This window comes from Camelus dromedarius, chromosome 8 (assembly GCF_036321535.1).
Source record: "Camelus dromedarius isolate mCamDro1 chromosome 8, mCamDro1.pat, whole genome shotgun sequence".
Lineage (NCBI taxonomy): Eukaryota > Metazoa > Chordata > Mammalia > Artiodactyla > Camelidae > Camelus > Camelus dromedarius.
The window spans coordinates 58,384,460-58,412,188 of record NC_087443.1 but is presented as its reverse complement, the minus strand read 5'-3'; the positions used below and the strand labels follow the sequence as shown (position 1 = coordinate 58,412,188).

The 27,729-nt window shown below is 48.5% G+C and overlaps 1 long non-coding RNA gene across 1 annotated transcript in view; it reads left to right on the top strand.

Moving 5' to 3' along the window:
- LOC135321833 (uncharacterized) overlaps positions 1-27,729 on the top strand; it is a 50,096-nt gene that overhangs the window by 12,002 nt on the left and 10,365 nt on the right. Inside the window, exon 2 of the long non-coding RNA XR_010381973.1 lies at positions 18,375-18,523. This is a non-coding gene — a long non-coding RNA (uncharacterized LOC135321833). The remainder of the gene's footprint in view (positions 1-18,374; positions 18,524-27,729) is intronic.

Below are 27,729 nucleotides of genomic sequence, written 5' to 3'. Positions count from 1 at the left end.
ACTGCTCCTCTCCCCCTTGCAAACCCTTCCCCATTAGTGGTTACAGAAGTAGAAACCCCCAAGTATCAGGTCTGGAGGCAACTCTTTTCTCCCCATCTCATGCACCCTTACCCAGCAGCCTCATGCGCACTACAGAAGAGAATAACTTCTCACTGACCCCAAGACAGGGAAAGCAGCACCCAAGAGTGAAAAGTGGAGCCAAGTAGTCCTGAGGTAGACCCCACCCATCTCTCTTAATTCTAAAACACACCAGTTTTGCGACCTTGGACATTTCTCTTGAACTCACTGGGCCTAAGTGTCCACATCTATAAAACAAGGACAAGAATATTTGCCTTATGGAATTGTTGGGTGATATTAAATAAGGGGTATATTAATCCCTGGCATATAGATGTTTGACCACATGAGTTCATCCCCATGCCCACCCCAGGTCCACACCTCTCTGTGCGTACCAAGTGAGCATTGTCTCCTGCCCAGGCACAGGGTGTCAGGCTTCAAAGAGCAGTAATATAAAGATACTCCGAGGAAGTTGTCAATCCAGAGAGAAGGCCAGGTGCCCCACTAGAGCAAGGTTAATAATAACAACAAAAACAACTAACACGTCTGAGGGCTTACTGCACATCAGGCATTGTTTTACATCATGCTTTACGTATACTCATTCCATGAATTCTTGCCTACTCTTTATTATTAACCCCATTTTAAAGACAGGGAAACTGAGGCACAGAGAGTTTTAGTAACTTGTCCACAATCACACAGCAAGTAGGTGGCAAAGGATCTGTACCCATAGACTGCGTCCATAACCTGCACTCCTAAGCACATGCTGTACTAAATATTCCTAGTGCCCAGAGGGGAGTCAGAGGGAGAAGAGACACTGGCTGTGACTTAGAGGTAGAATGGGTCTAGGAGGATTCCAGGGCATGCAGTTGGTGAAACCTAGGAGCCCTCCCCACCTTTCTCTTCCAGATCTTCACACCAGTCTCCTTTCACCATCTCCATGTTCTTTCTTCTCTGCCTGGGGCCTCTGAATCTGGAAACTCAGAGCTGGTTCCTATGACTAGGCCAGCCAATTCTTTCAGGCTGCAGGGCTGCCAGCCTTTACCCAGCCTTGCAGGAAGCTGGGAGCCCCACCCTAGGAGTTTTCCAGCCAGGTCTTGTCCCTTTCCATGGGCTCTCAGACTTTTCCAGCTTCTAGGCCTGCAGCCGCAACATGGGATGGGAGGCTCACCTGCGTGTGTCACCCCAGCAGGGCTCAGCCTCTGGCCAGGCCTTGGTGGACCCTGATCCTCCACACCAGTCACAGACTAGAATGCCCTGGACAGAACTTGATGCCCTCCCCCCCAGCCCCCTCCTTAGGCCTGACCTGGGTTGTCCCATAGGGATCCCATGAATTTGGCTGAGTTGCCCTAGGAACTGTAGGGGAGTACAGAGGTCCCTACTCATGAGCCCATCCTCTCTCCTGGCACCTCTGGGACCACACAACAGGCACTGTGTCTGGCACCTCAGAATTGACTTCAATGGGCAGAGAGCTGCCTTCCCCTATATGCCCAACCCAATAGCCCCTCCTTTCCCTAGGTCCACAGAGGCCTGTCTTTTTCCCCTTAGGGTAGGAGTTATCTTTGTCAAAACACAGAAGTTGAAGAAGTTCTGGAATGATCCAGGTCTGTGGAAACTGTCTTTAAGCCATCCAAGAAGAATGAGGCAGGAATGAAGTATGTCTATGGGGAGGAAGGGTCTGGGCCTATGTTTGGAGGGGTCTCATTTTTTACTGGAATTTAACTTATTCCCCACCTAACACCAAATAGCCTCTTCTAAATAACTTGTAAGTTCTTTAAAATAGTCACTGTGGCCAGGAAGGTATTATTCCCAAAGTGCCAGCATCATGGAGCAAAACCACTTATGGATCTTTTAGGTGTCTATCTTCCCAGGATACAGCCTCGTATTTTGAACATCTTCCTCCAAGATGGACAGTGTGTTAGGCAATGCGCCAAATCACTCAGAGCAGACACTAAGGATGAAGGTGACTGGGTGGATGTAAATTAGAGTAGCTTTCTCTCTTGCTGCCCCCTTCCTCTCCCGCCCCTCAGCGCTCGGTCTAGGGAAGTTGTTGGATGGAGGGGGGCGGGAAGAGGGGACTGCCTGCATCATCCCTAAAGTAAATATATCCCCTCCCAAGGACAAGTTACTAAGTCTTAGTTTCCTCATCTGAGAAGTGGGGAGGCTCATCCCTTCCACACAGGGAAATGAAAGCATTAAAGCACCCAGCACAGCTCCTGGAACACGTAGGGGCCGCCAGAAATACCATTGTTATTATCCTATGTCTTTTAAAAGAGCCCGCACTGCGACAGTCACAGGCTTGGGGTTCACGGTCCTACTCAACACCTGTGGGAGCTGGGAGTTGGATGCCAGGAGGGTGAGCTTCCTGCGGCTGAGCTGCGCCTCCTGGCCTGGTCAGCGGACCCACTTGTCCCCCAGGCGCAGAGCCGAATGCTCGGCTGCAAAGGCGCGCGGGCCATGGCAAGAGGTTGGAAGGAGGGTCGGATTGGGAGTAGGGGTGAGGGGTATGGACTGCTTGTATAGGCCTCTGCCGCCCCAGACGATGTGCGAAGCGGGCCTGGCCGCCACTGCCGCGGAGCCCTCCGGGCTTGGAACTGCCCAGGGCCCCGCGCGTCCTCCGCGCTCCTAGCGCGCTCGCCCGCCTCCGGGCCCGCCCCGCCCGCCGAGCGCAGGCGCTCGATTAATAATCATAAACCCCCTGTTCACCCTCCTCTTAAAATTAATAACTCTGTAATTAGAGTCATTTCAGAAGCCTCCTGAGCCGCCGAGGCCGTCCGGGCCGCTGGCCGCCCCGCGCCTGGGCAGGAGGGAGGAGGAGGCCGAGCGCGGCGGCCGCGGCATCTGCAGGTAGAGAATGAGAATTAAAATCGCTCTCAACAATCCAATACACTTTTTATCAGCCATCTATCTGAGAGCTGGGCCCATTCATCATCCGAGGCATTCTCCCTGAAAACAAGACCCATTCAGATTTTATACAAATTATCATATTTATCATCGTCTCCAACTCCAGAGTAACATCTCCGCAAAGTGTCTGCCGTCTCCCCAGGGAGCCGCTCGGCTCTGAGCGCCCGAGCGCCCGCCTGGCAATTCCCCCGCCAAGCCCCCTCCCCTCGCCCCTTCTTCCTCCTCCCCCCCGACATTGAGGGCCCTGTCTCTGGCCTTTGATCCACTATCTCTGCTTTCCCCCAAAGCTCTTTTCTCCCCACTCCCCATCAATTCTCTCTTTTTCTCAACCCTTCCTCGATCTCTTCTCCCTCCCATTTCTCCCTCTGGCCTCTATCCACTGTCTCTCTGCTTTTTCCTCCCCCCCCCCCCAGCACACTTACACTCCCCGCTACCCCACCCCTGCAGTGTCTCTCACCTGGTCTCCAGGACCTGATCATGTCTTCCTTCCCTCCCTGTCTTTCCCCCTGACTTCACTTCTGTCTGTCTCTCTGGGTCTTTGCTTGATCCCCACTCAGCATTCCCATTTCTCTGTCAGAACCAAGAAGCAGGAAGTGTGGTTAGTGACAGAAGAGCTGAGGCCTCAGGGGTGGAGGAGGTGTTCCACAGTGGGGATCCCTAGGTTGATTCCAGGGGTTGCCTTGGGCCCACATCCAGGAGTGTGAGGAAATGAAGCAGGGCTACAGGAGAGACAAGCCCGTGCCCATCACACACTACAAACACACACAATCTACAGCACATACACAGCCACACATACACTACACATACCACACACGTGCACACACACAGCCTTCCCAAGACACACAGCCTGCTCACACCACACAACACAGCCCCCACTACACATCCCCCCAACCACATTTACACTACATACATAGCCCCTAATACACCCCTGGCCTCTACCATACACTGCACATAACCCCCAACACACAGCCCTCAATACACAAGCCCGACAGCCTTTGCAGATCTCTACACATGTAAAGCCCCGTCATACCACACACAGCCCCCAGTACAGGCCTAGATCCCTATCACACCCATGGCCCCCAGTACATACAGGCACACATAAGTGCAGGAAGTCACACACATCCTAACACACAGCTGTACACCCTGTCCTTTCATGTTGTCTTACCCAGATTCTCAGCCTTTCCTCTTCCTCTCTCTCTCTCAGCACATACATACACTGGAGGTCCAGGCAGGAACAGGTCAGGCACCACAGCCTTGGAAACAATTTCTGGCTTGGGTGGGGCAGTTTCCCTGTAACCAGCAAGAATTCAGCTGCCCCATTTAGCTCCTGGAAGTGCTCTGTGCTGACTCCCAGGGTTAAAGAGGTCTCCCCAGTTCAGGCCCACAGACACTGGGGCATTTCAGAGGGGATTTTATTCAGATTCTAAGGAGGGAGCCCTCACAAAAGTGACAGCAGGAATGTTCAGAACACAGGTTTCTGACTCAAATAACCATCTGTGGGTGACTGCTTCCTTTCTAGGCCTCAGTCCTGGGGGTGATCCTGCTGGCCTCCCTGGGGACAGCCAGACTTCTGTATTATATTGAGGTCCCCTCTGACCTCGCTCATCCTCAGCTTCCCCTCAAAAACCCGCCTCAATGGGATGCTGTGGAGGAGCCTGTGGCTGTCTCCTGTGGGCTGTTGGTGGGGTGATTTATTCGTTCCCCAATCATTCAGTCAATAACCATTACTGAGGGCCTTCTCTGTGTCAGCTCTGTGCTTGGCATGGGATTACAGTGGTGGACAAGAGATCCTGAGTCCCTGCCTTCGTGGAGACTACAGCCTGGAGCACTGCTATCCAACAGAACTTTCTGTGATGGAGCAAATGTTCTGTGTCTGCACTTCAGTGTGGTGGCCACTAGCCACATATGGCAACTGAACACTTGAAGTGGGGCAAATGTGACCGAGGAATTGATTCCATTTTATTTATTAAAATTTTATTAAATTAAATTAAATTAAATCCATTTTATTAAAATTTTTAATTTAAAAATCTTTTCCCCTTAACCGAGGCACTGGGGATCGAACACTGGGCCACATGCATGCCACCAAGCACTACCACCAAGCTATTCCTCCCACCCCCTCAAACAAATTCCTTTCTTTAAAAAAATTTTTTTTGATGGAGGTAGGGGGTATTGAACCCAAGACCTTGGGCTTGCTAAGCATGTGCTCTACCACTGAGCTGTATCCACCCTCCTCTGATTTAAATTTCATTTATTTAACTTAACTTTCATTTGATTCAATTATTTAATTGTGGCAGATGGCTACTATATTGGCCAGCATAGGTGTCGCAGGCAGGTTAGTTTTCATTTTATTAAATGAAGCAAGATATAAGCAAAGGGATTGCCTCCCTCCTTCCAGAGCTGTGGAAGGCCTGTGAGTGTGAACCAGGGTCCTCTGAGCATGGCTCCTCTTCCTGTTTAGACCACAAGTTCTCCACATGCAACAAGAAGGCAACCCACCCACACATGTATGAACATAAGAACCTGTGCCCCTAAGACAGGCCCATTCAGAAAGCTGTGGATGGGTAATTCCCCATGAAAGAGTAACGGGAGCATTTCTTGAGTATTTTGAGTATTTCTGGGCTACCAGACACTATTTACATATGCTACATCGTAAGTCTTACCAGGGGTTCATAAACACTGATGCCTGTGGGGACAGAAATGGTTGAGCAGACAGCAGCCAGGGGGGTTCTGGGGCAACTGGAGAAGGCAAAGTTCTCTCTAAAGGATGAGACTGTTGTGCAGAAGTAGGGATCAGTGATGCCAAGTTGTCTGATTTAAGAGCAACCTAGAATCTTGATTTTTATTTGAAAATCGTTGGAAACTATCTAAATTTTTTTTTAAATGACCAAGCAGATGACCAAATGAAGGATATGCAAGGATGTACAGCTGTGTTTGCAGATTAGAAGTAATCTAAATGTCCACTATTAGGAGCCTGGTTAAATGACTCATGCCATAACTATTCAATGGAATACTAGGCAGCCTTAACCAAGAATGAAGTGAATCTTCATATATAGGTAAGGAAAGATCTCCAAGGTGAACTAAGTTTAAAACGTAAGGCATGGAACAGTGTGTAAGGTACCATTTATTGAAAGAAAAAGAAACACGCATACACATACATGCACACGTTGGTACCTGTACAGACTAGCTCTGAAAGATGTACAAGAAACCGGGAACAGTAGTTGGCTCAAGGAAGGGGGCAGGGGGTAGAAGGAAGACTTATTTTTCTCTGTATATGCTTGGGCATTTTTAAAATGGAGGTTCGGGGGATTGCACCCAGGACCCCAGGACCTCGTGCATGCTAAGCATACACTTGACCACTGAGCTATACCCCCTGCCACCATATTTTGACTTTTGCACTAACTGTATGATCTACATATGTACAGTGTAGGCTGAGCAAGCTTAGCTAAAGGCCAGCTACGGCTCTGGGGCCACATATTTATTTACTTATTTTATTTGTTTATTTTTAATTAAGCCAAAATCTTTATTAAAAGATGAGAACAGAGACCCTCCTTCCCCGCAGTCCTGGTGGCATTAGGCTCAGGTTCTGAGCATCCAGGCATCTCGCATACCCTACATATAAACTACATGTTTATAAACTATGATCCTCATAGGTAGATGTTACTGACATTATACAGATGAGGAAGATGAGGCTCATTTGGATTAAAGTTGCACAGCTATTCAAGTTCATATAACTGATCAGTGGTGGAGAGTTGATTCTAACCAGGTCCCTCTGGCTCACAGACCACAGCACCACACTGCCCCTTCCCAGGAGAGGGGAGGGATAATGATGCCAATAATATCAACATTGTCAACAACAGTGTTTATTGGGGACTTGTTATATGTCAGGGACTGTGATAAATAGTTCATGTCTCGTTTAATCCTCACTACAACCTTATCAATTAGACACCATTACTATTCCATTTTACAGATGAGGAAGTTGAAGTAGAGAGGTTAACTAAGATCCCACAGTTACACTGTCCAGAAGTGGTGGAGCTGAGCTCCCTACCTGAGCATTCTAATTCCAGAATTCAGTGCTTAAACATCTCAATGCACAAAGAGAACTCCACATCCTATTTTTGTATCCCAGGTGGGCTCATCTCAAGAACACTCTATTACACCTCCCTGAAGCCTGCCAGGAGTGTACAGTGACCTCTATAGTGTGGACCCATTTATTTGCTCAAACACATCTGCACAGCCCTGAAGCAGATGCTCTCAGGGGACAGACTTCCTGCGGTATCTTCCGTGGTGAGAAGAAATAGACATCTAACTGCTAGCAATGGTCCTTCAGATTTCTTGTGACTTGCCCTCCTACTTGTGTCTTTGCACTGCCCTGTGCCCAGGAGAGACCAGACTTCTTTTTTTCTCCAAGTGAATGTGCATCTGGCTCAGGGGCCCAGGCATTAACAATACCAAGTGATTGTAGACATGTTCTCTTTCAAGTCTCTTAGCATCCAGTAAGGAAGAGAGGAAAGGATTACTATTCCCTTTGTGTGGATGAGGAAACTGAGGCTCACACATCTCACGCATTCACACACACACACACTTGTAAGAATTAAAAATATATTGTGGTGCAAATTAATCCATTTATTCCATTATCTCATGGTAATGTTTCCAAAGTCCCTCTCCCCATGGGAGGATCATTACACAGGGGCCCCAAGCTGGAGATGGAGGAAGAAAGCAAAAGAAGCAGAGAGCTAAGGGGAGAGCCATGGCCATTGAGCAAGAACTCCCCCGATTGGTGGCTTGCATTCTATGGCTAAAATTGTGGCTGAGTGTGACCAACGATCTGTTGTAGCTTTCTGTGCATCAAGCCAGGTGTATACTCCACTGGCTCTTAAGATACCATCTTCCCACACAAGTTTCCCTTCCTCTACAATAACCCTGACTTCCTGCCAAGACTGTCAAAGAGCAAGTGAGCTGGAAGGTTCGAAGATTCTCAGCCTGTCCCCACAACCCTCTCAGCCACAGGCCTAAAAGCATGTGCTAACATTCCCCAGTGCATGATCAACAAGGAAGAAGAAGCAAGCAGATATTGAGGGAGCATCCCCTCCACCTCTCCCACCCCTACAACTGTGTCCATGCACATGATGGCAAAACACAGGCTCTGGCAGGATCCAGAATGTTGGAGGGTCCAGGATAGCAAGAGGCAACCTTATATGTGGATGGTAAATCTGGCAACTGACAAACTAGGCCTCGCCTAGGGCCTGAAGCATCACCTCCAAGGAATTTATTTAACAAACACTTACAGTATACATGCTGTGTACTTGGCACTGTTGGATGTCCTTTACAAGTGTATTTGTTTCCAATTGCTACTGTAACAAATTACCACAAATTTAGTAGCTTAAAACAACACATTTATTATCTTACATTTCTTAAGTTCAAAGTCTGAAATGGGTCAGCAAGGCTGTGGTCCTTCTGGAGGCTCTACGGAAGAATTAGTTTCCTTACCTTCTCCAGTTTCTAGAAGTCATCCACATTCCTTGGCTCATGGCCACATCACTCTGTTCTCTGCTTCTGTCCTTACATCTTCTTTGATACTCCTGCTTCCCTTTTCTAAGGACCCTTGTGATGATGTTGGGTATGCTCCAATAATCCAGGATAATCTTCTCATGTCAAGATCCTTAAGGGTTTGAGGGGGCAGCTGTTATTCTGCCTACCACAGCAAGTATTAACTCATCTGATCCCAATAACAACTCTGTGAAGTAGGTGCTATTACTATCACCATTTTGCAGATGGGGAAGCCAAGGAAAACAGAGGCCAAATTTGGTCAGGGTCATACCCTTAGTACATGACAAAGCCATACTTCAATTCAATCCCAAACAGACTGTCTCCAAAGCCTGTGCCATTAACCACCACACTACAAGTATTTGGGGGCTGATAGAAATAGACACTCTGTGACATCCACAGACACTCCACATACTCAAACATCTCACATAATGTCTGTGTGTTTTACACACACATATAACACACATGCACATGCTCTTCACATATGTATTCTGCTCATCTAATATGCTCTATAGATACTTGAATATACACAAAATACCTGGACATACACATTCACATTCTCTGCTCACATGCACTCATACTGCACACATATACACATGCCCTGAACACATATGTACACATTTATGCATACTATCCTATACAGAGGTTATGCATAAATACATATTCTGCACACACAGCAAACATATTATACTTTCTATGCTATTTGCACACACAAACCTCCTGTGCCCACAAATAAATAATGCCCTGTGATATATACACCTTGCACATGCATGCACACAGAACCAAGCAAACATATATCCTCTTTATAAACACATCTTGCAAAAAGACATGTTGTATGCCTGCAGTAGCGTACATATCCCATACAAGACTACCAGGTACACACATGGACTCAGGAAATACCTAGCCTGTCTAGACAGGTATCTTACCTACACATAGATGCTATGCATATGTACCCTACAAAGAGATTCATACTTGGCATATATACTTGTTATGAACACACACATCCTGAACCCCAAAGCTCTGTGCTCTGCATAACCTACCTACATACACATTTACATACTGTGCATATATTCTCAAGAACCATACACATGCATACAGAGGCCCTGGATACACACATCCTGCACATGCACACATAGCCCACCCTGAATGCATACAGTCATGCACACATACACTCTTTTCTTAATACATTTTACATACACATCCTGCCGTTACAGAAATGTATATCCTATTCAGCAGGAATAAATCCACGGTGAATTGTCTGCTTTAATTAGCACTTCACACACACAAATAACCTCACAAGTATACAGCTCCACCAGAGGTTTTGAGGTGCTTCCTTAGGCATTCCCCAATACTTGATGGGGGTTGTTATCCCCATTTTCCTGGGGAGGAGGCTGAGGCTGAGGCTGGGAATGGGCGGGGCTAGCCCAGGGCCGCCCCGCCCCCTCCCGCAGTCGCTGAGGTGTTATCAGCCCCCCCGGCTCGTATCCCTCAGCTTCAACAGAAAAGTAGTTCCAATACCATGTTTGTTAACTAGGTTATCTAGGCTGTGGAAGATTTTAATGTTGAATTTTATAGCTTTACCACGCTCTGCCGTCCTTGTGAATATTGTAATATTGCGTTTTTTACAAGTTACTCTTCTGTTAATGTTCCAGCTAGTAACTTTTATAATCCTCCTCAATGAAATTTTTTTGTATTCTTCCGCACCGTTAACCCCAATGGCGGCGCCTCGGCCCCTGGCAGGAGGCAGATACGAGATGAATTCCTCTTTAATCAGAAATAATAATAATAAAAACACACACACGGCTCGGCTGCCTCTCACTCCGGCTTCCCTCGCCGCTGCCTCCGCCTCTCAGGGCCGCCTGTGGGCCCCACGGCCTAGGCCCGGGGCGGCTCCGAGCCCGGTGCCTGGCTGGAGCAGGACCAGGTTACTGGCAGTCTCGCCGCATCTCAGCCGCTCGCCCCTTGGCGTCTCCCTCGCCGATGGTGCTGCTTCTGCTCCCGCTCCCGCTCCCGGAATCCGAGTCTCCGCTCTTCAGCTCCCAGCGCAGCCTCCCATCCCTCTTTTCCATCCCTGTTTCTGCCTGTCTGTCTAGGCCTCTGGCTGCCTCTGCCAATTACTCTTCTCCCTCTTCTGTCTTTAGGTCTGCCTCTGTGGTGAATCTCTTCTTCCCCTGTCTAGGTTTCCTCTCCGGCTTTCCTTTTTTCCACCTCTTTATCGTCTGCATTTCCAGTCTCCACATCCTTCCCCGTTTTCTTCTCAGAAGACCAGAAGCCATTTGGGATGGAGAATGCGGAGTCTTGGTGATGAGATGGACCCTGCTTAGTGAAATGGAGCTTTGGACTAGGTTGAGGCTGGACTGGGATTGGGGGTACATTTGGGGCCACTAGGGAATGGGAGTGTCAGAGAGAGTTATGGTGTCTGTGGCCACGCAGATGGAAGGGGTGAGCTGGGGGCAGGGGGAGGATATCCAAGACTCAGGGAAGGCTAAGTCAGAGGTGCCTAGCTCCTGGGCCTGGGGAGAGAAGGCAGCTGGCCAAAGGAGTCCTGGCTTAATGTCAGACATATTCTTGCCTTGGGGTCCCCTTCTATCTAATGGGAAAGACCCACCATGAAGGTGGGTGGGGTGGGTGGTGGGGAATGGTCTGTTTCCTAGAGAGATGGTGGGGGGTGGTGAGTGTGTGCATGCTTAGGTACATGGCCTAAAGGGCCTGTCTTCGATGATTATGGCACAAAAAAATGTGATCCAAGACTATAGCAGATCACACAAATTCCTCCACCCAGGCAACAAATATTTATTGAGCATCTGCTTTGGGCACCTGAGGCTCAGTGCTAGACCCAGGCAACACAATGGAACACAATGATGAGTGAAAACACAGTCCCTGGCCTCGTGGAACTTATGGGCTAGTGACAGTGACAGGCATTAATCAAATAATCACACAAATACATCTTTGCAAACTGGAATCACTGCTAAGGATTTCTCAGCTGGAGACAGGGTACATCCCTCTGGCTTTCAGGGATCCTATGGAGGCTTGAGGAAGCAAATTGGCCTCAAGGCTTGATAAGGGCTCCAGAGCTTCTCATCTTCCTCCTGCTCAAGCTCCCAAGAAGCAGGAGGGACTCCTGGCCCCCATTTTATGGAGGGCATGACTCCCTCACCTGAAGTGAGATTTTTATCAGCTGGTCTTCAACATGCCACCCCACCATCCCCTCAGATTTCCCTAGGGATTCCCAGATTTGACCACTGAGGTGCTCTTCTCCCTTATAAAGCAGAGGGGAGTGTGGTCTCACACGTGACAAGAGAGATGCCCAACATCTGGAAATCACAGCCACAGCGCAGCCGAACATCTGGAGCACTAATCGCAGGAGCCTTGAGCAGCCCCTGAGGTGGGGTCGGGGGAATGGGATGGGCGAGTGGAGCAGCTCAGCTAGCAGGGGACTCCCTGCCCGGCTTCTCGCACCCTCCGCCCCCAATTTGGACCTGGCCAGGAATTCGCCTCAACGCACTACTGTGGGCCGCCCCTTCTGAGCCAGTGCCCCTGAGTGTACCCCGTCCAGCGGAGCCCCAGGTCTGCTAGGAAGGGTTAATGGCCCTGCGCCCCACTCCCAGCTCCACCAAGGACCAGGAGAGTGCAGGTGAGGGAATATTGTTATAAACAAAGACCAGGGGGTGGGGGGAAAGTAAGAGGTACCGGAGGGGGAAGGGTGGGGGCCGGTGGGAAGAGGCGAGGCGGTGGCGCCCGGCGCGCCTATGCGGAGCGTGGAAGCTGCGAGCGCCCGCGACAGTAAAACATCTGTAATGTGCCATTCGCCGCTGCTCGCTGTTTGCTCATGGATTAAAGATTAAAATCTCGGCTTTGGCAGATGGGGAGAGAGAGGAAACTCTTACGAGCACGTTTTGCATCTGCATTTCATTCTGCTCGGTTCCCTGCGCCACGCCTGGTGGCGCCCGCCCTACCCCGCCCACTCCGCTCCCGGCTCCCCGTGCGCCAAGCTGGGCCAGACCTCTCGGGCCACCGGTCCTCTTCTCACCCTTACTGTCGCTCTGAGCCCTAAGCAGCTGGCCCCCCTCGTCTCAGTCCCATTTGGGGTTCTCCCCTCTGATCCAGTGTTGTTTCCCCACCTGCTACCCAGACTCCAAGCAGGGCAGGATGAACCTCCCCAGAAAAGAGGTATGCCCCTTTCCACCGGCTGAGGGTGCGCCCACACTCCCACTGTCTTGGCTGCCTACCCCTGTAGAGTATGGAGGCTGGGGAGGGTGGGACGCGAAGGTGGATCCAATGGTGGTACTCCTGGTCCTTGGAGATGGTGAAAAGTAACTGAGACGTGGCCAGGTGGGCTCACTTGGGTGGATGTGTCCCCTCTGTGTCTTTCACACTGAGCTGTTGGTGGAGGCTGGGAGTGAGACAGGAGAAAGGAGTAGAACAGGAGGGCTCTTAGGGGCCCTTAGGGCTGGGAGGGCTACTCCTGGAATAGGGTCGGTTTTGGCTTTTGGATAATCTCTGTAAATTAGCCTAGTCCTGGACCACGGAGGAGTTGAAACGTGTGCTCATGTGTTCAGGCACCTGGGGTAGATCCACTGGCTTTCTCATTTTCCTCTCCCTTCCAGGATGTGTCCCTGGCATCAAACTTTGTTGTGGAGGAAAATCCAGGTAGAGAGAACTAGAGACAAAGGACTGTCAGAAAGACAGACAGGTATTAGAGAAATGGGAAAAGGAACAAAAAGCAAAGCTGCAGAGAAGCACGGCAGATGTGAGCACCTGCATCTGGGGGGGGGGCGGGTAGAAGGCTGGGGAAATGTTGGGAGGGGGCCCTGCCTGGGTTCTCAGGCCCCAACTAGGAGGAGGAGGTTGGTTCAGGGTGAGCAGAAGAAAAGCTGAAGAAGGATGAACGAGAGGAGGGTCGGTGTGGCAGATATAATTAATTACTGCATATTAAAATGTTTGTTTACAGAGATGAACAGCGGACGGAGGTCTGATGGTAATTAATTCACAGCATTTCCCAGCCCTCTTTGAGCCCAAACCCCTTTGGGGGCCTGGGGTTGTGAGGTGCTGGCTTGTTCTTGCCCTCCTCCCCCTGGAGACTAGAGTCCAGATTGCTGACACTGGAGGGAGCCTGAGACAGCACCTAGGCAAGCCCCACCCAACTCTACACTTGGGGAAACCCAGACCAGAGCCAATCTGCGACTCGTGATTTGTTCAAGCCACCAGCTAATCAGTGATGGAGCCAAGACTGTAGTCCCTGTTTTCTTGCTACTGGAAATATGTTCAAGGCCAAACGAACACTGAGGAGATGGTGATCTTGGGCTGAGATGATGCAACACAGAGGGCCGAAAGGGGAATTAGGAGAGAAGAAAGGGCTTGGGAAGAAGGAGATAGACTTAGGGCCCATGGTGGAGAGGGCACCAGAGGCCTCTCACTCTGGAGAGGTTGGGTTGGGCAGCTCGGTTATCAGAAAGCAACTCCAACCCTCTTCTTCTCCCCCTCTGCCCCCCACTCCAACTACACCATCCTGGGCCATGAGGAGGGAGGCAGAAGCAGTTAGTATCCTTGGCCTTTGGCTTTAGAGTCTGCCACTCCCAGCCTTGTGACCTTAGGGAAATAATGTAACCTCTCTGAGCCTCCGATTTTTTCTAAAACAGACACCTCCACATAGGGTGGTTGGGAGGAGTGCTCTGGTGGTTAATACTTTCACAGAGGGATCTGGCGTGGCACTTACCCCATGTAGCTGCCTCTGCTCCCACCTCCTCTTCACTCACACACAGTCACACTCAACACCTAGACAAGCCACGTTCATGAACATCCTGCAGCTCATTCATCGTTCATCAAGGAATCAGCTGAGGGACTTCCAGAAAGATGTGGGAGGAGGGCCAGCAAGATGAAGCCAAGATCTGTCCCTGTTTGTGGGCACTCACAGGATACACAACCATGAAGAGAGAATCAAAGGTGAAAGCATGAAAGGAAAGTCACCTGAGTGAGGGGTAAAGTCAGGAAATAGGAGTCCCAGGGACAGCCAGGCCTCGAGTTGGTGGCTTCAGGGCAGGAGGCTTCCTGGAGAATCTGGGCCCCAGGCTAGTCCACAAAGGATGGGCAGGAGTGAGGTAGGAGTAGTTGGATGGAGGGAGAGGAAGGCTCTGTGGTGGATGTGGAGCTGGGCAGGTCATTAGTTCATAGGTAGAAGGCAGGAGGGGCCTCTCCCACCAACGTGACTGGCTCTCCTGGGAGCCCACAGGGACCCCACACAGGCCTCTCATTTGGGGAGGCATACTGGGGGGATCCCTCATTTTCTCCCTCAGGCTTTGCTTCTTTCATACCAAATAAGGGGCTGAGGTCAGGTGTAGAGCAGGCAAAATTTCCCTCATATCTCAAGACCAACAAGTGGAGTAAGAGCTTAGGGGAGAGTCTGAGGGCGAGGAGAAGGTTGGGTTGAGGTAAGAGGCAAAACAGCTGCAGAAGGAGGACTGAGGGCATGTGAAGTGAATGGGGCCTTAACTCGCTGCAGGGTCTGAGCTGGAGGCAGGGTGAGAGCAGGAGGCCATGACTGTGCGGTGTTTGGCTGGGGCTGTGAGGGGCAGGCTGAGTGTGTGAGTACAGCAGGGCCTCAAGGACTCCTGTCAGCACGTGCCTGGGAATAAGGGCATTCTTGGGTGGGTGGTCATGACCAAAATGATCTGCTTATAGTGTGTGAATGCAGGTGTGAGTGTGGATGTGTGCCAGCATGTCAGCGTGCCCCTAAGTGTCTGAATGTCCGTGTGTGAGGAAATGCTGAAAGGCTACTTTTGTACATCTGGGCCTTTCTCCCACAGCCAGCGCACCTCCCCGCATACCTTCAGCCTCTGCAGGTGAAGTGGGGAGAGGGTCAGGGTCCCACAATGAGGGGGTCATTCCCCAGTGGCTCTGACACCCATGGCCCTTCCAGAATGCATGAGCCTCCCTGTGGTTGAATCAGTGCCAGAGCCTGAGATCTGGGCAGAAGCTTCCCTCCAACAGCCCCTCTGCCCTGGTGTGGCTTTTATGCATCTGGGGGGAAGTCACACATGGTATGTTTATTGCAAACACACACACAGACACAAACACACAAAAGAAACCCAGGAGATACAGATAAGCAAAAAGAAGAATGAAAAAGAAAAACCCACCTGTCAATTTACACCCAGGGACACCCCTGTACAAGTTGATATATTTCTTTCCAGTCTTTTTTCTATGTGAACACGATGAAAGCAGAGGAGGGGTCGTGCAATGCAAACTGTTAGGCTGCCTGCTTGCTCCCTGCCACCGTGGACGGCTGCCACGTGCTTCTCCGCCCCTCTTGTCCCCACTCACCTCACCTCGGCTCCGAGGCCTCCCCTCTACCCACGGAGGGCTGGGGAACGACTTGTTGGGCTGGGCCTGCAGCAGGCAGGACAGCGAGGCGCAGGGGAGGAGCCGCGGGAGGGAAGGGAGCGGAGGGAGGCGGAGCGGGGCTGTCGCTTCCCATCAGGAGGAGGATTGTTCCCGACACGCGCAGGCCCCGCGGCGTTTCTGTGTCAGGGAGTTTTGCCGGCGCCGTGACCCATGCGAGGAGGGTCGGGCTGCGCGCGGGGAGCGGCCAAGAGTGACCAGCGCGGCCGGCCGCATCATCACCACCTGGCCGGGTCACTGCTTCCCTCTCCTGCCGAGAGCGCGCGGAGCAGGGGCGGGGCTGCGGGATGGGGAGGAGGAGGAGGAGGGTTTCTCCCTGTATCACTGTCCCTCCCTCCCCCTTGGGGAAGGTCGAGTGGGAGAAGCGTCTCCCACGTGGAGGGAGAATCGGAGAAGTCACCACCCAGGGCCTCAATTTCTTCCCTGGTCCTGATTTGAGAATGTCCTTTTCCGTGAGAAGTGGATAAGGCCACTGGCCAGATAATGCAGTGCGTGAGGTTGGGAAGTTCCACAAAGAGGTGAGGAGAAGTCTAGTCAGGCCCGAGTTGGCCCCAGAACCAGAGCTGCTCAGTAGGACTGGAACCTGAACTCTCAGTGGAGTGAGACCAGGGACCTGAAAGGCTGGGGTGGGTGTGTCCATGCAAATAAGATGATAATGTAGGTGTGGGTGGCCGAGTTTCCAAAGCTGGGATGGAGGGTGGAGGAGGGGCTGCAGGGAGGGAGGGGCAGGCTCCTGACCTCTTCCCCCCACCCACTGGTCCCATCTGAAGTCTGCGGCTCCCATCTTCAGCACTTAATGATTTTAACGGGCCCCACCCGAGCACCATCGGGGCCTTTGTGTCTGCCAGACCAATGGCCCCTCTCCTGGGCCCACCCATCAGTCACCCAGAGCTCCAGCTGTTCCCAGCCTTTGGAGCAACCTCGGCCGTCACCACTACAAATTGGCTCTCAACAGCCGTTTGGAGACCCCTTCTCTGCCATTGTCTCAGGACAAATGGCCCTTCCCCTGCACACCGCCCCCCAGGCCCAGCCTGGGCTGCCTGCCACTTCTGGGAAGGGGAGGGGGAGCCCACCAAGCTCTTCCCGGAAGCCCTCCTCCTTCTCTAACCCCAATAATCTAGCCAGGCTGGCCAGCAGACGGTCCCCTCTGCCCAGTTTTGGCCTAGATGCCCTATATCCTTTCCTCATTCAGGTCTGGGATTCCTGAGGCCTGGGACTGAAACTCCTCTTTCTGTTTCTCTCACAGCCCTGAGAGCGGAAGAAGTCTCCTTCCACACTTGTTGACTGAGGCTGAAGTTAGGGGTAAAAGAGGAGGGAGGGAAGGATTGGTGGAGGAGGGCCTGGGAACGGGGAACCAGGGTTCCCAGGAGCCACCACGGCCAAGCGCAGAGCCAAGACAATTACATGCCTAGTTTTGCTGATTGCATTAAAACCATTAGAATGAAGGATCTGAAAGTCGTGCATTAAGGGGTAGAATTAGAAAGGGCTTTAGAGACTGGCTCAGGCATCCCCAAAGCGAATCTGGTACAATTAGCTCAAATTGTGTTACACAAACACTTCCACATACCATCTCAGTGACCTTCTCACTACGGCGCTCCATCCTCCCTCTCTTTCCTTTCTCTCCCACCTGCAAGATCTCTGCTCAGACTCCTCTTCACTCCTCCTCCTCTTTTACTGTCTTCCTCTCCCACACTCCACCTTCTCCTCCAGTTATCTAGGTTGTATTAACAAGTAGGCTGAGAGGATACAGTGGGTGGAGTCTTGGCTTTGGGGGTGGGAGACAGATAGACCAAGACATCCCCCAAGGAGCTTGCCCTTAGTCAAAATGCCCATCCTAGCATCTGTCTCAGTGTCTGTGCCAGGGCAGCAGGAGAGTTAAAATGGCCTGGTTTGGGGGGGGGGGGGGTGTCTGCTAGTGCCTGCGTGCCAGGTGGCCGAAGTGTCAGAGTCTGGATGAGATTGACTCTATGACTGCCTTTGTGAGGATATCAGTGTGTGTGTGTGTGTGTGTGTGTGTGTTTGTGTGTGTGTGAGATTCCCGGCTGTGCCTAATCCTGTTGGTAGCTAGTCTTCCTCCAATGGACATTGCTCAGAGTTCTAGGGAAGGAAGCCAGAGTGCCTCTCTTCTCATCTCAAGGAGCAGCAGGCTAGAGGCTGGGCTGCCACTGGGTGGACTTGGGCCTGGCTAGACTGGGCTGCCACGGGGAGAGGCTGTGGCAGCACTGGTGAATGGGCCTATCTGGCTAGGGGAATGGTGGAGAAAGGATGGGGCGTGAGTGGGGGTGGAAAATGGAATTGCCAGCCTGGAATGAATGGATGGTGGAGTTTCTCTTTTGTAACCGGGAATAATTAAGATAGATGTGTGGATGGATTAGCTGTCCTGCAAGGTCAGGAGCGCATTGCCGGATCACTCTATTATTTCGCTGCGCCACAGCTACCCAGCTAACGCCTTTTTCATGATATTTTGAACATCCGTGCAGAAAAAAACCAAGTGAGTGCACGAGAGATACAAATGGATCGTTTGGTGGAGAAATCCGTCTTCGTCACCGCCGCCAGGCTGGGATTAATGCGATTGAAGGCTCCTCCAGGCTCCGCCAGGAAGACGGGCTCAGGAAAGCAAGAGAAATTGGTTTGTACCCCTGGGAGCACGATTGATGGGCCGGGCCCGCCAGTCTGGGCTGGGCAACCACGTTCTCAGGCTAGGCTGGGGGTGGGGAGTGGGTCTGGGTCCTGGCCTTGGCCTGGGTGGGGCCCTGCCCTGGAGGAGAGGCCTAGACCCCTTTGGAGGCAGTGGGTGTGCTAGTGGGGAAAAGTTCAGGTTCTGATGCCCCAGGTGGGCTGAGAGACTTTAGGGGAAGAATGAGAATGGAGGGGCCTGATTCCCAGTGACACCCTTCTTTAATTAGTGGCCAGAAAGGCTCCTAAAATCTTACCAGAACACAGCTTCTTGGGGGAGGGTCTGGACAAGGGCAACGTGGCCCCTTTACTCTCAGAGCAAGTATTTTCTGACCCAGAAGCATGTGGCAGACACTGCATTAGGGGTGATAAATGCAGTATGGTTCCTGTCCTCATGGAGCTTGTAGTCTGACCGGGAAGAGAAACACCAAACCAGTTATACCAACAGAGAGTGAGAGGGCTTGTGACAGTGTTCAGTCTCCTTGACTAATAGATTAGGGGGGTTTTCTTCAGGAGTGACCTGAAGGCTGAGTCTTGAAGGATGGGTAGGAGTTACCAAGACAGGGGAGGGAGAAGACTGGTACTTTATAGGCAGAGCGGACAGACTATTGGAAGATCTGGAAGTTAAAGGCTGATGGAGAACTCTTCACCTGCCTGATGGAGGAGACAGAACTTACCCTCGGAGAGAGAGGTCCAATGACTTGTCCAAGGTTACACAGCTAGTGAACGGCAGATCCAGACCTAAAACGAAAGTTCTTAGCCTTCAAGTGACTGTAGATTCCTGCTATTCTGGTGCAAGAGCCCAGGTCTTCTGTCTCTGAAAATGGTCCAGTGTGTGAGCCTCATTTGGAAGGTCCCTATCAGAAGAGGGGAGCAGGACACACCTGTGTACCCCCTAGGTTTACTCGCACATTCATGTAATAAAGTGAAGGTGGGCTTGGGGGATGATCAGAGAAAGTCTGAAGATTTTGTTTTTGTTTTTGTTTTTTACTTATTAAAGGCATGAATCTGGTAAAAATTTAAACATTATATGTGGATATTCAGTGAAAATTATGTCCCTTCTTACTTTCATTTTCAGTCCCTATAGTCTCCTTCCCAGAAGCAATTACTGGTGTCTTTTTTGCATGTGGAAGAAGTGTACACACATACTGTAGAAATATTCTCTATAATCACAAATGATAGCAAACTATACACAAGGCTCCATGCCTTTTTTTTTTAACTTTAACAAATTATTTTAGAGATTATTCTGAAGTAATACTTGAAGATCTCCCTTGTTCTTTAGAACAACAGCATAGTATCCCATTCTGAAGATGTACTGTTACTTGTGAAACCAGCATTGATGTACATTTAGGTTGTTGCTGGTCTTCTGCACAAAGTGACTATCCTTGTAGTAGAATTGCTGAATGAAAGGGACTGTGTCAGAGGGAGTTTCAGCTTTGGGTTTGAAGGGAGAAAGCAATGAGGATGTGAGAAGAGTAAGAGGAGATGGACAGGGAGGAGGGCCGGGGGGGATGGTGGGGGCAAGGGGCTCTGAGTTAGCAAGGCTGCGGCCTTGTCTCCCCATCTTGGTTCTGCTTTTACCAGTTCTGTCTGATCTTGAGCAAGTTGTTGAACTTAGCTGAACTTTTTTTTTAAAAGAGAACAATATGAACTTCATTGATCAGCATGAGATTTAAAAATTTTCCATGATTATGTGTAGGGAAAAGAGTGGGCATACTCTATAATAAAAGCAGCAATTATCACTGGGGAGTGGTATTTGAAATGTTTTTATTTTTGTCTTTTATGCTTTCTGCATTACCTATATTATATAAAATGTCTAGAATGTGGAGATGTTGTCAGGCCAGGCAGTCCAGGCCTTGCTGGTTGTGGGAAGAAGTTTGGACTTTATGTTGAGAGCAGTGGGGCATCATGGAAGGATTTAAACCCACACATGACATGATGAGGCTTGTGTTTTCAGCAGTCTCTGCTGACTGCAGAGGAGTTTTGTGAATATGAGGAGACTCTGGGAATAGAAGGTGATAAGGTGGTGGAGGGGAGTAGTGATGGAAATGGAGGGAAAAGGATGGGACTAACAGAAGAGGAGAGGGAGAAAAGTTTGGAGAGGTGTGTGTATGCATGTGCGTATGTAGCCTGTGGCATGTGAATGTAAGGCCAGGATGACAGGTGTAATTAGATGGCCACCTGGAGTCTTTGCTAGTGATGTCCCAGCAACCACCATTCATAGAGTGGAGTGCCTACCTTTGCTGGGCCAGGCATAACTATTTTCGCACACATATCTCATTTAATCCTTATAACCACCCTAAGAGGATGGTACTCTTACTCCCAAGTGATAGATGAAGTTAAGCAACTTGGTCTGAGTTACGTGCTACTTAGAGGTAGAGCTGGGTTTTATACCCTGTATTCTGGTTTCAAAGTGTAACCAACAAGCTACACTGTCACGGAAGCTTTTTGAGCAAAAGAAAGATGTGATCAGGGTTGTGACTTTGGAAAACTAATCTGATGGCAGTGAGTCAGACATATAGGTGGGGGAGAGAAGTCCAGAGACTAATATTTCCGTTGGGTAGAAGTGAAGTCAGGGGGTCTGAGCCATGATGGGACCAAAGTAATGGGAAGGAAGGGATGGAAACCCAGGCCACTGTGAATAGATGGAATTTATGATAGGTATTTTCTCTATCGCTGATGTAACAATTTACCACAGATTTAGTGGTTTAAAACAACATCCATTAAAAAATTTCTTAGTTCTATATGTCAGAAGTCTGAGCGGGTTGGATTGGTTTCTTTTTGAGAGTCTCACAAGGTGTCAGCTAGTCTGGGTTCTTATATGGATGCTCTAGGGAAGGACCTGCTTCCATGCTCATTCATGTTGGCAGAATTCGGTTCTTTGTGGTTGTAGGACTTAGGTTCTTGTTTTCTTACTGGCTTTTAGCTGCGACTCACTCTTAGTTCCAAAAACACTCACCTGTCCTTGCATGTATCCCCTCCATCTTCAAAGCCAGCAACAGTGCATTGTTCTTGTGCTTTGAATGTCTCTGACTTCTGCTGCCAGCAGCTAGAGAAAGCTCTTTGTTTTTAAAGAGCTCTGTGATTAGATTAACACCCTTCCCCACTTAATCTCCCTTTTGCCATAGAACATAAACAAAGGAGTAACATCAGTGGGTGAAAAAGTCATGGGACCATCTTAAAATTCTGTATAATCACAGGACCATTTGTGTTTATGTGTCTTGGAAAGCTAGGTGAGGCAGGATAGAAGAAGGGGTGGTGTGGGGACAAGATGGCTCTGAAGTTTGGAAACTAAATAATTGTGAGAATAATGGTGACAACACTGGGAATAGGAATCAGAAGAAAAGTTGGTCTGGGAGGCCGGGAGAAATCCTAAGGTGGACATCTAGGTGGACACACAAAGCAGTTAGAAATTAGCAATTCCCTCTCAGGAGAGTGATGGTATTGCAATTTAAAAAAAACTTATTGTGCCATACCACACGTACAATAAAGAACATCAATCCTAAGTTTACAGCTCAGTGAACTTTTACGTATGCAGACACATGTGCTCCCACCACTCAGGTCAAGATTTCTAGCCCCCTAGGAGTTCCCTTGTGCTCCTTCCCAGGCACTACCTCCCCACAGGCAACCACTGTTTTGACGTTGACCGCCATAGATTCATTTTGCCTGCTCTTGAACTTCATATTAACAGAATCATACAGTGTATGTCCCATCAAATAATTTATTGGGTACCTCCTGGGTGCCAGACACTGTGCCAAGTGTTAGGGATGTAACAGTGACAAGACAAAGTCCCAGCCCTCATGGAACTTGAATTCAGCTCAGAAGGAAGAGATCAATACTTCTGGAGGCAACAGGATGGCCAAGGGGGAAAGGGTGGACCAAAAAGAAAGAGGATGAAGATGAGGCAATGAGAAATGCTTAAAATGGGGGTGGTAGGGGGTGGTAGGGGTGGAGAGGTCAGAGGATGGAGAGAAGCTGGAGCATTAGCAGCGCAGAAGCCTGAGAACAACGCTTCAAGAGGGAGGGAATGATCCACAGCGTCACATGCTGCTGAGAGGTTAATCAACACATATTTATGGAGCACCTGCTCCGTACAAGGCTAGGCACGGAGTGGAATAGAGAGTGGCATAAAACTCCCTGTAATAATGATCTCTAACGTGTCTATAGAGATAAGAGAAGGCCCTGGCAGGGGAAAACACCATAAAATTCAAATATGATCATGTCATTGCCCTGCTTAAAGCCTTCCTATGGCTTCCCACCGCCAGAGGAATTAAGATCAAAACCTCACCATGCCCTCCTGGGCCCTTGTGGTCTGACGCCTGTGGATTCCTGTAGCCTCAGCTCTCTCTCCCTGTCACTCGGACTCTCCAGGCATTCTCGCCTTCTTTTTTCCCTTGTTCTACTCCCGCCTGCTCCAGGGCCTTTGCATGCATTGTTTCTTCAGCAATTTCTCCTTCTCTTACCCCTAGAAAGATCTAGTTAAAGCTACTCACCATTCTTCACATCTCTGCTCAATGGCTGCCTCTTCAGAGAAGCCTTCCCTGATTTTCCAACTTAAAATAATACCCTATGTTTTGCACTTCCACAGCTCACTTTATGGAACTTTCTTTCCTAACACTTATCATGAGTAATTTTATATCTGTGATTATTGCATGAATGTTTATTTCTCTCACAAATGGGAGACCCCTATGAGAGCAGAGACTCTATCTGCTTATGAATGTCAGTGATTCCCAGCACCTAGCTCAGGGCTTGCTAAGTACTTGCTAAATGAATGAGCTTATGAATTTGAAGTCATAAGACCTGTCTTTAAGCCCTGGCTATGTGACTTTGGATAAGTGACTTTCTTCCCTTCCCCGGGACTCAGTTTCATCATCCATAAAATGAAGGGATAGACTCTCTAAGGGCCTCTCCAGCCTTATGTCCTCGGATTTGATGACTCACACTCATAAAAATGTCACTGGGCTGCCCGCCAACGCATTAGCACTGATATTAGTTAGTGCTGAGTTAAGAAGGTGCAAAGCATCAAATGCTGTAGAGATAGGACAGAGCAGTGTGATCCAGGATGGTCAGAGAAGACTTCCTGGAAGAGGTGGGTAGAAATGAATTAAACAGATGGGGAGAAAAGAGACTTTTAAGAACCAGAGAAACACAGAGGCATGAAACATGACAGGAGATCACAAGGAGACTGGTCTAGCTGGTGCCTGTGGGAAGGATTGCTCCCTTAAAATAGGAGAGGCCCCTTGTGCTAGTTTCCTATTGCTGCTTAGTGGCTTAAAACAGCAAATTTTATTATCTTACAGTTTTACTGGAGGTCAAAAGTCCAGAATTGGTCTCACTAGTCTAAAGTAAAAGTGTTGACAGAGCTGGTTCCTCCTGGAAGCTGTAGGGGAGAATCTCTTTCTTTGCCTTTTCCAGCTTCTGAAGGCTGTCCTCATTCCTTGATTAACAGCCCTGCCTCCCATCACCTTTTTATCTGACTTTGACCCTGTTGCCTCCCTCTTATGAGGGCCCTGGTGATTACATTGGGCCGACTCAGATCATCCTGGAGAATCTCTTGATCTCAAGACCGTGGACATAATCACATCTGCAAAGTCCCATTTACCCTGTAAGGTAGCATAGTCACAGGTTCCAGGGGTTAGGATGAGGACTCCTTTGGGGGGCCCTTTTCCAGCTTATCACACCCTAGAGGTTATTCATGTGGTCTCCAGAGCCAGATTTCCTCAGCTCAAGCCTTGGCTTTGTCACTCATTAGTGTCTTAGTCCTAGGTGATTTGTTTAACCCTTCTCTGCCTCAGTTTTCTCATTTGTAAAAATAGTAGTACACACCTTATTTGTTCAGTTATCTCTTACTATATGACAAACCACCCTAGATCTTAGTGGCTATAAACAACAATGATTTTTTAGATGTCTTTTTTTTTCAATATGGAGATTCCTTTAAAAACTAAAAATAGAGTTACCAAATGATCCAGCAATCCCACTCTTGGGCATATATCTGGAGAAAACTCTAATTCAAAAAGATACATTCCTCTAATGTTCATAGCAGCACTATTTATAATAGCCAAGACATGGAAGCAAGCTAAATGTCCACCAACAGATGACGGATAAAGAAGATGTGGTATATATACATAATGGAATATTACTCAGCCATAAAAAGTATGAAATAATGCCAATTGCAGCAACATGGATGGATCTAGAGATTATCATACTAAGTGAAGTCAGACAGAGAAAGACAAGTATCATATGATACCACTTATATGTGGAATCTAAAAATGAGACAAATGAACTTATTTACAAAACAGAAACAAGCTCACAGACATAGAAAACAAACTCGTGGTTGCCAAAGAGGAAAGGGGGTGGGGAGGAATAAATTAGGAGTTTGGGATTTGCAGATACTAACTGCTATATATACAATAGGTAAACAACAAGATCCTACTGAGTAGCACAGGGAGCTATACTCAATATCTTGTAATAACCTATAGTGAAAAAGAATATATATATAACTGAATATATATATTATAAAAATATAAACTATATATAAACTATATATATTATATATATATATGTGTGTGTGTATATATATATAAACTGAATTACTATGTTGTACACCAGAAACTAACACAAAATTGTAAATCAACTATACTTGCAATTTAAAAAAAAATGTTTATTTCCATGATGGGAGGGTCTTCTGCTTTCCATGGTGCTGGCTGCATTCACTCCCACAGCTACATTCATCTGGAAGCTCAGCTGGGATCACAATATCCAAGTTGGCCTCACTGACATGTCTGATGGTTGGTGCTAGATATTGGCTGAAAAACCTTAGTTCTCCTCCAAATGTCCTCTTATCCTTCAGGGCCTCCCTTCCTCCGCTGGCCTCTCCTGCAGGATAGTTCAGACTTCTTCACATGGTTGCTGACTTCCAAAGAGGTGATTATAGAAGCTGCAAGAATTCTTATGGCTTAAGCCCAGAAGTCACAAGGTGTCACTTCTGTCAAAGTCTATTGGTCAAACAGATTACACGGCCAGCCCAGATTCAAAGGGAGGGGAAATAGACTCCACCTCTTGTGAAAGTCACATTGTACAAATCTTGTGAGATGTACAATTTGCCATGGTTAGTGTGAGGATTCTATGAATTAAAACACGTAAAAGGACTTAGAGCAGTGGCTGGTACCTCATAAGTGCTCAATACGTTTTTTTAAAAGGGCAGAATCTAGTGTTCAGCTGCCTAGATTCAAAACCCAACTCCACAGCTTATGGTGCTGTGCTCTTTGGCAAATTACTTAACCACTCCAAGCCTCGTGGTCCTCATCTGTAAATAAGATTAATGGTAAAACTTACTTTGCCCAACCTGTGCAAGGATGAAATGCAATAATAAGTGCAAACTCAACTCTGGGCATAGAGTATAGTTAGTAGTGAATAAGCGTCTGCTTTTGATATTACCAAAGTTCTGTGAAATACAGTGCCAGGCATTTTCTCATATATCCTCTTATTTAAGCCTATTGTCAACCCCATGTGGTCCATGTATATACACATATATGAAGAAATGGAGGCCCAAAGTACTTCAGAAACTTGAGGAAGGAAGGATCATACTTAGGACTGGGACCTAGGTCTTTGTGACTCTTTCTACTTTACTAATGATTTCAAACATTTCTTAGTAGAGTACCTCCCGTCCTTCTTTTCAAACAAACCTAACGAATAAAACTGAGAAAGATAGTATTTTACTAGCACATACTGTGAAGGCTCACATTTGAACTTTTTAGTCAGTAGGGGAATTTTATGTCAATTAGCACACACGTTTATCATGAAGGAAACCTCTAATGTGTTAAAATTCAGTTCATAACGTTTCTGTGAACATGTGACCTTTTATTGGGGTTTCGAAGATTGTATCTTTATAGAAAATAAATCAGAACTCTGTGGACTCTCTAAATACCTCAAAGGAATTTTAGGGTTCCATGGATCCCAGATTGGAAACCCCTGCAACAGACCACATCCTTCCACGTGAGGGAGAAGTAGATGGAGCATCTGGGCTCTGAGTAATGGGGGTCTCAGGAACCTGGCAAAAGAGCTTTGAGTTGTTTTGTAAGCAATGACATTTTATTTAATGTCTTGTAATCCATTGTTTATTGGATTTTTGAGGATTTGTGATCAAGAAGAATAAAGGCAGAGAAAAATAATCACAGCCAATATTTATTAAATGCTTACTGTTGTACCATGTACTACACCCTTTCCTTGTTTTATCTCATTGAGTTATCTCAGTGTTACAAGGTATGTACTGTTATCATTTCTATTTGACAGATGATGAAACTGAAGCCCAGAGTGAGTAAGTAATTTATCAAGCTAGCAAATGATGAAGCTGATGGCAATCCTATAGGAAATCATTGGAACTTTTAAAATCAGGAGGTCATTGATGACCTGGTGAGTGAGAGCTGAGGGGTCAGGGAAAGAAGAAGCCTTGGAAGACAGAGGCAAGTGTGTATCAGGAATTGGGGAAGTTTGACAGGAAGGGGAAGGGGAAAATACAGTACCAAATTGTGGGGTGTGGAAGGAAGGCTCTCAAGACTGAGAGGAAGGAGCTACGGGAGAGGGCAAGATTGGGAGTGCTGAAAGGAAGAGAGGGGCATTGAAGGAACATGTACTTGGAGGACTGCCTCTCCCCATGTCCCTGTTTCTTCTGACTTTCCAAGGGCATTGGCAGCAAGGGAACTCAAGGCTGAGATTCTTCTTGAGACAGGCCTCCTGTAGGAATGGCCTTGGCAGTCCCAGAGATGGGGCAGCACTCTTGCACGCAGTGACCATTGTGGGCAGTTTCTACTTCTCCTTCACACACATTCAACACTCCAGACAAACTAGGCTCCTCCCCTTTTCCTGACACACCTTGCACCACAGTGCAGAGACAAGAGCATGGATTTCAGGGGCAATCAGTTCTGGGTTCAAGGCAAGGCTCTGCCACTTACTAGCTATGTGACCTTGGGCAAATTATTTAACTCTCTGAGCTTCAGTTTTCTCAACTATATGCACGGAGATAATGATAACTCTCTCTGAAAATGATAGGAGGGGTTAATGAGACGATATAGGTGAAAGCTTCCAGCTTATGCTTAGTACAGACTAGGTACTCCTTGAATAACTCACCTCTCTCCCCTGACCACACCGTTCCACCTTCCA